Here is an 8,885-nt window from a genome sequence, read left to right as displayed (position 1 = left end):
CTGAAAATCCTCTGAGCAGGCTCTGGAGACTTCTCATTCTGTTACAGAAGGCATTGCCCAAGCCTGGTGCCAGGTAGCTCTAACCTGCAGTAATCACACAAACAAGAAAACACATTCCTACGACTTGAGTGTGGGGCTGGGGTGCTGACAAGCTCTCTCAGACGTGCAAGAAACATCTGCTCTCTGCTCTGCAGGGTGGGTTGACTGCTACAGGAGGAGCCCTGTGTGCTCCCAGGGCTGCGGTGACCTTGCCATGAAAGCAGCACCCCAGCACAGGACTCTGATCAGACCCTGATCGCGCCCTGCAAGCTTCTTCCAGCTGTCTGTAATGCATTAACTTAAGGGCTCAACCTTACCAATCTCTACAACGTGAACCTTACCTGCTTGGAGGTACTCAGATTAAAACAGCAAACCACTAATTTTCTAGACATTACATTTTAATATAAAATTGCAAACCCCATTGTGAAAACTACCCGTTCCCTACAATAGCTGATCAGCATGCACTAATGCTGTTGGCACACGTTCCTCCCAGACTGCACCTCATCATCCCACGCTGAGATGCAGCACATCCACAAAAGCAGGAATTAACAGACCTGTTGCAGGTCATAAGTACGCTCAGCTGGCCACTTGCTGAGAACAGTGGACATGAAACTTACAGTTATGTGAGTGTTCGGAAGAGGGCAGCCCTGTAGTTCTGTGGTCCTCCTGCAGCACATTGCTGGTGGTTGATAGACTTCAATACACCTTGTCCCAAGTGTTGCTCTCAGCCATGTCCCTCTGTGCATCTCTGCTTGGCTGAGGGATAGATGTAGGATGGTTTCTCATTAGAACACAATGAGATGTGGCTGCCTGTATGTTCCCACCTAATCTATGGCCACTTGCAGGCTACACATAGCCAACACAGATCGGTAGCACGTCACAAAGCCCCATCATCTCACCTGGCCCAGGCACCCATCCTGCTCTGACATGAACTCCCCAAATTCCCACACAAATATCTCGGATGAAACATGACTCATGGAGTGATTCAGGCAGCAAACACAAATGCCTGGTGACTCAGTTTTGATTCATTATTCTGGTCAGACCCTGTCTGCTAAAATCTAATGTGAAGGTCATTTTGAATGAAATGCAACAGGCGTCTTCCTTGTGATGGTTACCAGCTTTGACACTTCCCTACAACTCCTCTTTTTCTCTGAAGATTCAATGACGACACACAGCTTCTCTGAGGAAAAGATGGACTCATTGATCCATACAGAATAAAACAAGAGTGGGTTCTTACCCACTGCCTTAGCAGCATTCTAAACACCACACAGAGGTCCTGAACATATTGTAAGTATCTTAAAGTCTCTTTTTATTTTTTTAATTAAATTTGAACTCGATCAGTCAATGCCCCAACTCTGGAAGAAGCTCCTATCTATGCACAGTTCAGCTGGATTTTTGCTGAGACACAGCTAATTTTATGCTTCATCAGAAAGACCACATTTCACTCCCAATTATAGTTTTAATCCTGTTCTTAATTTGCATACATTAACACTCAGAAGTGATTAGAGTTGCACAACATGAAATAATCAAGTTTAAGCACTGTACATAACGCTCAGCAGTTTCTGCCCAAGGCAGAACATACCATCAACAAACTTGTTAGCAGGGCTGCCCTTTTGCCACTATCTGTGGCTTTTCCATTGGCAAAAGTATTTCCTTTATTCCCATGGTATTTGCCCAATATATCCTCTGGAAGACCACAAGAAAGAGGACAATAAAAAGGCTGCCTCCATAGCCCTTCATACACAGCTCAGAATCTGTGTGAGGTTTTCTGGGCCCTTTTTTGCTATGCTTTTTGACTACCTTGGGTCAAATCCAGAAGTTTTCACTGAGGCAGGGATTCACTGCCTTTAAATGACCAGCTCTTGAAAGAAGCTCCAGTTTGCAGTAAGCAGACAGTCAGTTCAGTCAGGCTGCCTCTCAGCTAATAACTTAAATATGTTTGGGACTATCCTTCAGACAATGGCCAGCTGGCATCCAATGACCCGTGTCCCTAACCATTAGCTCTCAACCTGTAGAACAGAGGATCTGTATGCACACTGCCCATGGGCAGGGTCTCTGACCCCAACAGATGTACCGGTGGCATGGGCCAAAAGCATGTCATGGATAGCTCCAAGAACAGAAGCAGCACTGAGGACTCACCTCCTTCATGGGCAGTGTGATTCCAGGCTCCGGACGTTGTAGGTAGAACCCAAGTCCCACACAGGCAACCTGTTTCCTTAATCAGGGAAGCACTGCACCCAAATGTGAAAAGCAAGCCAGGGCTTCTGAGTTCACTGACATTTTTACAGTCTTTGGGTCAATCTTGGAAGTCTGAATTTGCAAAGTTTTCCATCTGTGATGCCTTCTTGATGTATAACTCTTGTACCACAGCACTGCATTACCTGTGAGGGATTAAGCGAAGAAGGAGGGAGAAGAAGCTCTGACAGAGTAGGATAGGTGGACGCTGACTACTGATGTGAAATGCATGCAGCTGGCTTGATGCATTCAGCTGATTGCTGCATGGAGCAGCAGTGAGGGAGCTTGGGGCTTTGCTGCATCCGAGACGCAGAGGAGCTCTGCCTCTTCCTCAGCTCTTGGCAAGGAGTGACCAATGCCACATCCAATTCCTTTAATATTACTCTGCGTTCTTTATAATGCGAGACATCCAGATATCTGCATCAACCATTTACTGACCAGCGGCATCAATGCCATTCCCCTACCCAGCAGCAATACACCTCTGACTGGTCCCATTTCATTAATTTAATTATATAAACATGCTCCTTGACACTAAGTGTTACTTGTTCTGCCAAATAACTGACTCTTTTTTGCCAGCTCCTTCTTGCAGTTTCTGACCTCTTTTCTCCTTTCAGGGAAAGGAATCTGTGGTGGATAAAAGCACTGCAGATTTACCAGATAATTGAAATCATCACAGAAAACAGTGTTATGTGATCTAGACTTTGCTCTGAAAACATCAAAGATATGCATACTTACCCTATTAGTTTCAATATATATATATATATATATATATATCCCCATGGACTGGGCTTTTATTGTAAAATGTGAGCCAACCCTTGCTCACGGCGGGTGCTGGGATGGCACCAAGGGGCTCTGACCTGGCAGCAGCGATGCAGTTTTTCTCCTGCAGTCACAAATGGGTCACAGCTCTGTTCCAGGAAGATCCCTGCTATGTGGAAAAGGATCAAGAGAGTTGTCAGCCCTCTGTCAAGCTCCTGGATGTCAACAGAAGTGCAAGTTTGAGCTATTTCTTCAGGTGGATTTGATGATGGCAGTATCTGGCCCCAGATCACTTCCCTGAGCACATTTCGTGCAGACCACAGAAGGGAACATTTGCTTACAATGCAATTGTTACAAAGCCAAATCTTGAGTTTTTAATTTATCGAGTATTTGTTCCCCTTGACTGAAACTTCAGCAGTCTTCTTCTGCCAGAGCTAATATTTTAAACTGTGTACTTTAACATCATTTGCATAACTTTTTCAAAACATGTTATTACTGTCCGCATCCTCCCGTTTTACATCCTGCCTAATCCCAAGGTCGAGGAACTCAATAGGAGCCCCTTGATTTTTCTGGGCTTTGGACAAGAATTTATCGACCCAGCACGAGAGATCTGCCAGCGATACAACGCATCCGCCATGGGCTCTCGCCTCTCTCCTGCGTGCACTGGACACTTGACAGCAGGACCGCTCTTGGTTTGTTTTTATTCGCTCTGTGCCATGAGTTTTAAACTTTTACCCTTGCTCAAAAAGCCAACAATTATGCTTGCAGCGTTTTTCTGTAAGGTCTTTAACGGCTACTGCAAAGCCTTTGGTCAAGACTTGAGTAACAGCTAAAATGAGGGTTTTTTTTTTCCTAAATCTATATTTTCCATTGGAAAAAAGATGTTATGGAGAAGGTATCTACTAGCACAACAGCCTTTCTGCTCAAAAAGCACCAGGAAATGAATTTCAGCATTGTCACCATGAAAAAGGTGGCTTTTGGTGCACGTCTACTGCTTGCTCAACCCAATGGCATATGTTTATCAGGAGGCCAAACTGCTCATAGACTCATTGAATGTACAACACCAGTATTCAGCAGTTCTGCTCCATCCTTGAGCTTGCTTACGTGTCAAAGCCTCTTGGTATTTAGTTCAGCATGGGCACAAGACTGAGACCATTCCCCATCAGGAGCCAGACTTCCCCTGTTAGAAAACCAGCTGGTGACTAGTCTGCTTCTATGTTAGAGTAAAACAATTGGTTCTCATTGCTGATTTATGGGAAGTGCATCCATGCCTTCTGAGTCATCATCCATCTCCTGTACAGCGAGTTGAGTCCAAAGGAATACAAAACAATTGGTAGATGTCTTTTGTCTGATAGGATCTCTGTAGAAGCAGGGTAGAAAAATGTATCCAGGAGACAATTATTGACACTGTGTTGCCTCATGTCTGGGACAAGAAAAATAAATGGCATCTCCTATTTAACACTGATCAGGGCAAATCCTGTTTCTCTGGTTTTCATTAAAAAAAGGCAGTTCAGAGCTCCTGGGCTGCATGTTTGTATGCAGGAGGTTTGCCTCTCCCCAGTGCTTTGTGGAAACACTCCTGTGTCCCTGCTGCAGAAAGCTGACAAAGGTTGTGTTAACAGAGAACCATTTCCCCCAGACCTTCTAATTAAGAAAGGACTTCCTTTTTTTTTCCTTTTTTTAGTTCTCTCAATCACAGTTGACCTGATGATAATTCGTACCTCTCAGATCAGTCGCCCCACATCCACGGTGCACTGCCAGCGGTGGGATTGCCGTAGGAAGCCGTGGACCTTCAGCGCACTGATCCTGCCAGCTGAGCCTCTACCCGCTCCTTCTGTGACTCATCCTCCTCCAAACTGCACAAAGAGCCTCCAAACTGCATGGCTGAGTCACACCTGCTCCGGGGGTGGCAGCGGGGCAGCTCTCACAGCCCCTGCCTGCTTCAGAAGGATGCACAGGGTGGAGGCAAGGAACCTCGAGCTCTAAAAATAACGAGAGGATGGAGGAAAGGAGAACAAGAGCCCCTCGCAGCCTCCTCGTGTAATAGCACCTTGATGTGTTTCTGCAGGACGAGGGGCAGGTGGAGGTGGGATGCATGGGATGGACGAGGTGGCGAGGGCTGCAATTACTCGGGATTAAAATGCACAGCCCTGCAGTTACATTTTAACAGGGAACTACAGAGTCAATGGGAAGCAATGTCAGAGAAGGGCAGCAATAAAGCAGAAGAAACACGACAAACCCAGCTCTGATCGACGTGCGTGCGTATCCTCTGATGGCTTTGACCACGTGGCACCCACAGACAGATACCTATGAGCCAGCACTCCTCCCCACCAAAGAAGATACAATTAGAAACGTCCTTAGGGATGGTGGCACAGTCCTGGTTTTCTGTACCAGACTTGGGCACACACCTCCTCCCCCACCACAGGCATCCCCATGGGCAGGTGATGGCGAGGTCCTTGGCCACCGCTGCCCTTCTCACACATCCCGTGCTGCCTGACTTCAGACCATCACTCACCATGAGGGAGAACATCTCTAACTGCACTCTGTCAAAGCACTCTTCTGTTGAAGCACTTGTTTGTTGTCCTCATATGGACCGGGGTAACTGTGCCGCTTGGTGTCACTCCACTTCTGGCTTTTTCCAAATGTCCTCCTTGCAAGTGTGCAGATAATCTGCTGCCAGCGGGAAACAACGTCTTGTAAATCATATGAAGCCCTGAAAAAACGGAGGGTTGATTTAGATAAGAGTTATGAATGGGGACTTGGGATAGTGGGCAGGGGCTGCAAGTTGCTGCAAGTTGCTGTCTGTGTTTCCAAGCAGGACTGAGCAATCCATCAGAAAACTGGGTTTGCTCAGATGCTGCTTTCATGTTCAATTTATTCAGAGTAATTTAGCTTCATTTGGGGAGTTGCAAATGAACTGCTACTTGCTCTGCATCAACCCAACACTGGGGTTTCTTGCTTAAAGGATAAAAAGGGAAACACGCTCGTTGCCAAGCCAACGCTGGTGACCTGGGACCAGTCCGTGCTCAGCTGTGCCACAGCGTAATGCACCTCAGGGCCAAGCCTGCAGGAAAGGGGGCATTCCCTGAGAAACAGAGCCACATTCAGTGTGGGAAGTGGAGAGAGTGGAACACCCAGCACTCTGCATCCTCTCCTGCGGGTCTGTCCTGGTGCGGGCTGGGGTAGGCACTGCAATGTGTGCCATCCGACAGCAAGATTTCATTATGCACCATTCTCCCTGCTCCTTATCTGTGTAATAAAAACACTCCAAGAAATCCAGCAGTGCTAAAATTAGCAGCCAAGCCTGCCTTCAGATCCTGCACTCCAAATAAACATATATCAGCACAATAAACTTGGTAATGGACAACTCATTTTAATTTCTCCCTACTCCACAGGTCTGCTCCGAAAATAGCGTTGGCTTTAACCCCTCCAGCTGGCACTGTACCACTTTTCCCCTGTGTGATCCCAATCCCCCAGCATGTGCCATTCCTCAGTGTCCTCAGCATGGCTGGGCACTACCGTCCTTGCCCCCATGGGGGGGCTCAGGGCCATTCAGCCACCCCTCCTTGTCCTCCCCTCCAGCAGCCAGAGGCTCTGCAGGACTTTGAGAGCCAGCTCAAAGTTTGCATTTGCTATGTGCCACATCAAGTGCTGAACCTGGGTGTAGAAGCTGTGTACGAGGGCAACCAGACATGGTGAATCCAGGATGTCTATGCAATCTCTGGCAGAGGGCAATGAATCATAGAATCACAGAATCATTAAGGTTGGAGAGGCCCACTAAGATCATTTAGTCCAACCAGCACCATGCCAGGAGGACCTTTGCTGTTGCACTACCCACTGGTGAGGAAGGGGTGGAGGGGAGAATGAGCCAGGAGGAAAAGGGTTGAACCATCTGCTTCAGAGGCCTTGCTTAGCTTTGTTCTTGTAAACTAAGAAGGTAAATACACATCAGATATTGCCTATGTTTTATAAGAGCAAGTTTGAACAGAAGCGATGATGCTTTATGTGATGATGCTTTATGGGGACAGTGTGGACACTGTCCTCCCTGAATGATGAATCCAGCTTGTCTAATTGGGGCGTACATTTCTCTCTTACTGACTGGACACATTAAGAAATTACTCAATCACTCCTCCCGGTTTTTAATTGAAATGTACTTTTGCTGTCCTCAAAAGCAGGACACAGCAAAACGCTCCGTTTTCCCACACTCAGCACAGAAGAGACAGCACCAGCCCCATCTTTAACACTTGCTTCCAGCTCTGTTCAGCACTGGTTTCAAGAGACTGAAAACATCAGCTTACGTTAGGTAAACCTCTTCATAAAAGCCATTAACTCCCCTGCCAAAAAGCCCGGTGGATTTTTCCAGGCAATGTAATTTCTAAAAGCCAGTGTTTATAAGTCTACAAAGTTAAGGGCCAGAAAAATAGCAATAAAAAGAGATACAGAATGGGTCAATATGAAGAGCATTTCATTTGTACACTGCCCACATGATCTCAAGGGCTGCACCATGTCTATAATTGGGTGACCTCAAAAAGCATTCCCAAAAATACGCATTTTTAGCATTAGACCTAACTGAATTAGAAGCGGTGCCACTGTCTGTTTTGAACTCTTGATTAACATTTCTGTATACACACTAATGGAAAAATGCATTTTTTCTCAACTTCCCAATCCTTTCCCCATGTTGTAAGAGCAGAAGCTCTTTGCATACTAGCTGGCTCATCACTGCTGAAAGCACCCTGCCCTAATATCCTCCCCCAGCACTGCAGAAGCTTGCTTGAAACCTATTTACTGCCACGATGTGCATATTAATGTCTTGTCTTATTTGCCTCAACAAACAGAAAGAAGGCTATTTTAAGTTACTAGAAGGTACAATAACTAACCTAAAATCCAATCTCAATTTTGCAGAGGAGCCATCTGGTTCATCTTCCCTCTTGCACGACTTTCAAAGCCTCTTTGGGGTTCTTTCATTAAAAGCTCACAGCCATGTAGCAAAGGAGGGCTGCTAATGGACTTTGTAATTCACACATCTTCCCCCACTCTGCCTGATGGTGAATGCCAGCACCCAGGTGTGCAGACGAGAGGCATGCAGGTGTTGGTCAGCTCTCTCCCCCACGGCCCATTGGACAAGAGCAGTGGGTGGTGATGCTTTAATGAATACCCAATTAAAACCTAAAACTATGCTACCATGAGCTCTGATCTTATCAGCCTCTCCTGAAAGCTGAGCTGGGTCGGGCTCTGCTGGTTCTCAAACAGGAGATTTTGACTAATGTGCTGTGGGTAATTCAATAGGTGCTCTGCTCGGAGCAGCGGTCAGCCAAGGCTGCATTACGATATTAAATCCACAGCAATGTGAGAGGTGTAGGCTCTGCCCATTGTCCTTCAGCTGAGATACAAAATCAGGATCTGAAGCTAGAACAGACCTGGAATGACCCATCTGAAATAGCTGAGCCTCATCCATTGGAAAAACTGCATTCAGTCTGAAGACAAATATGATCTAATCAGGGTAACGTGCTCATCCTCAGGGCTGACCCTTCCTGAGCTCTGCCCTTTGCCTCTCGCAGTAAGAAATATCTGGGGAACAGCAGATCAATGGAAACACCAATGACAACAAACTATCAGATAAATACAGTCCTCTTTTCTGAAGTGCTGCCCGTTTCTGAGCGCTCTCCTGCTGAACTGCTGATGCTACCAAGGGTCAGTCTGGGGGTGCTGATGGGCTCTCGTCCCAGACACGCAGCTTTTTGCTGCCCGTTTGCCTCACTTGAGCTTTTTATGCTTCTGTGCAAAAGCAAACAGCAGACAATGAACTCTCTCGTTTGCATGCAAAGTAAAAACTGGTGAAAACACAAACTTCT

General features: G+C 46.5%; 1 long non-coding RNA gene across 1 annotated transcript; it reads right to left on the bottom strand.

Moving 5' to 3' along the window:
* On the bottom strand, positions 1 to 8,076 carry LOC110398376. The gene is made up of 6 exons (XR_002438358.1): positions 7,911 to 8,076; positions 5,549 to 5,746; positions 4,755 to 5,015; positions 2,179 to 2,420; positions 657 to 795; positions 1 to 84 (listed from the first exon to the last, which is right to left on the bottom strand). It is a non-coding gene; the product is annotated as an uncharacterized LOC110398376 (long non-coding RNA).

Source organism: Numida meleagris, chromosome 4 (genome assembly GCF_002078875.1).
Source record: "Numida meleagris isolate 19003 breed g44 Domestic line chromosome 4, NumMel1.0, whole genome shotgun sequence".
NCBI classification, from domain to species: Eukaryota; Metazoa; Chordata; class Aves; order Galliformes; family Numididae; genus Numida; species Numida meleagris.
The sequence above is the reverse complement of the archived record's forward strand: the minus strand, read 5'-3'. Positions and strand labels throughout refer to the sequence as shown.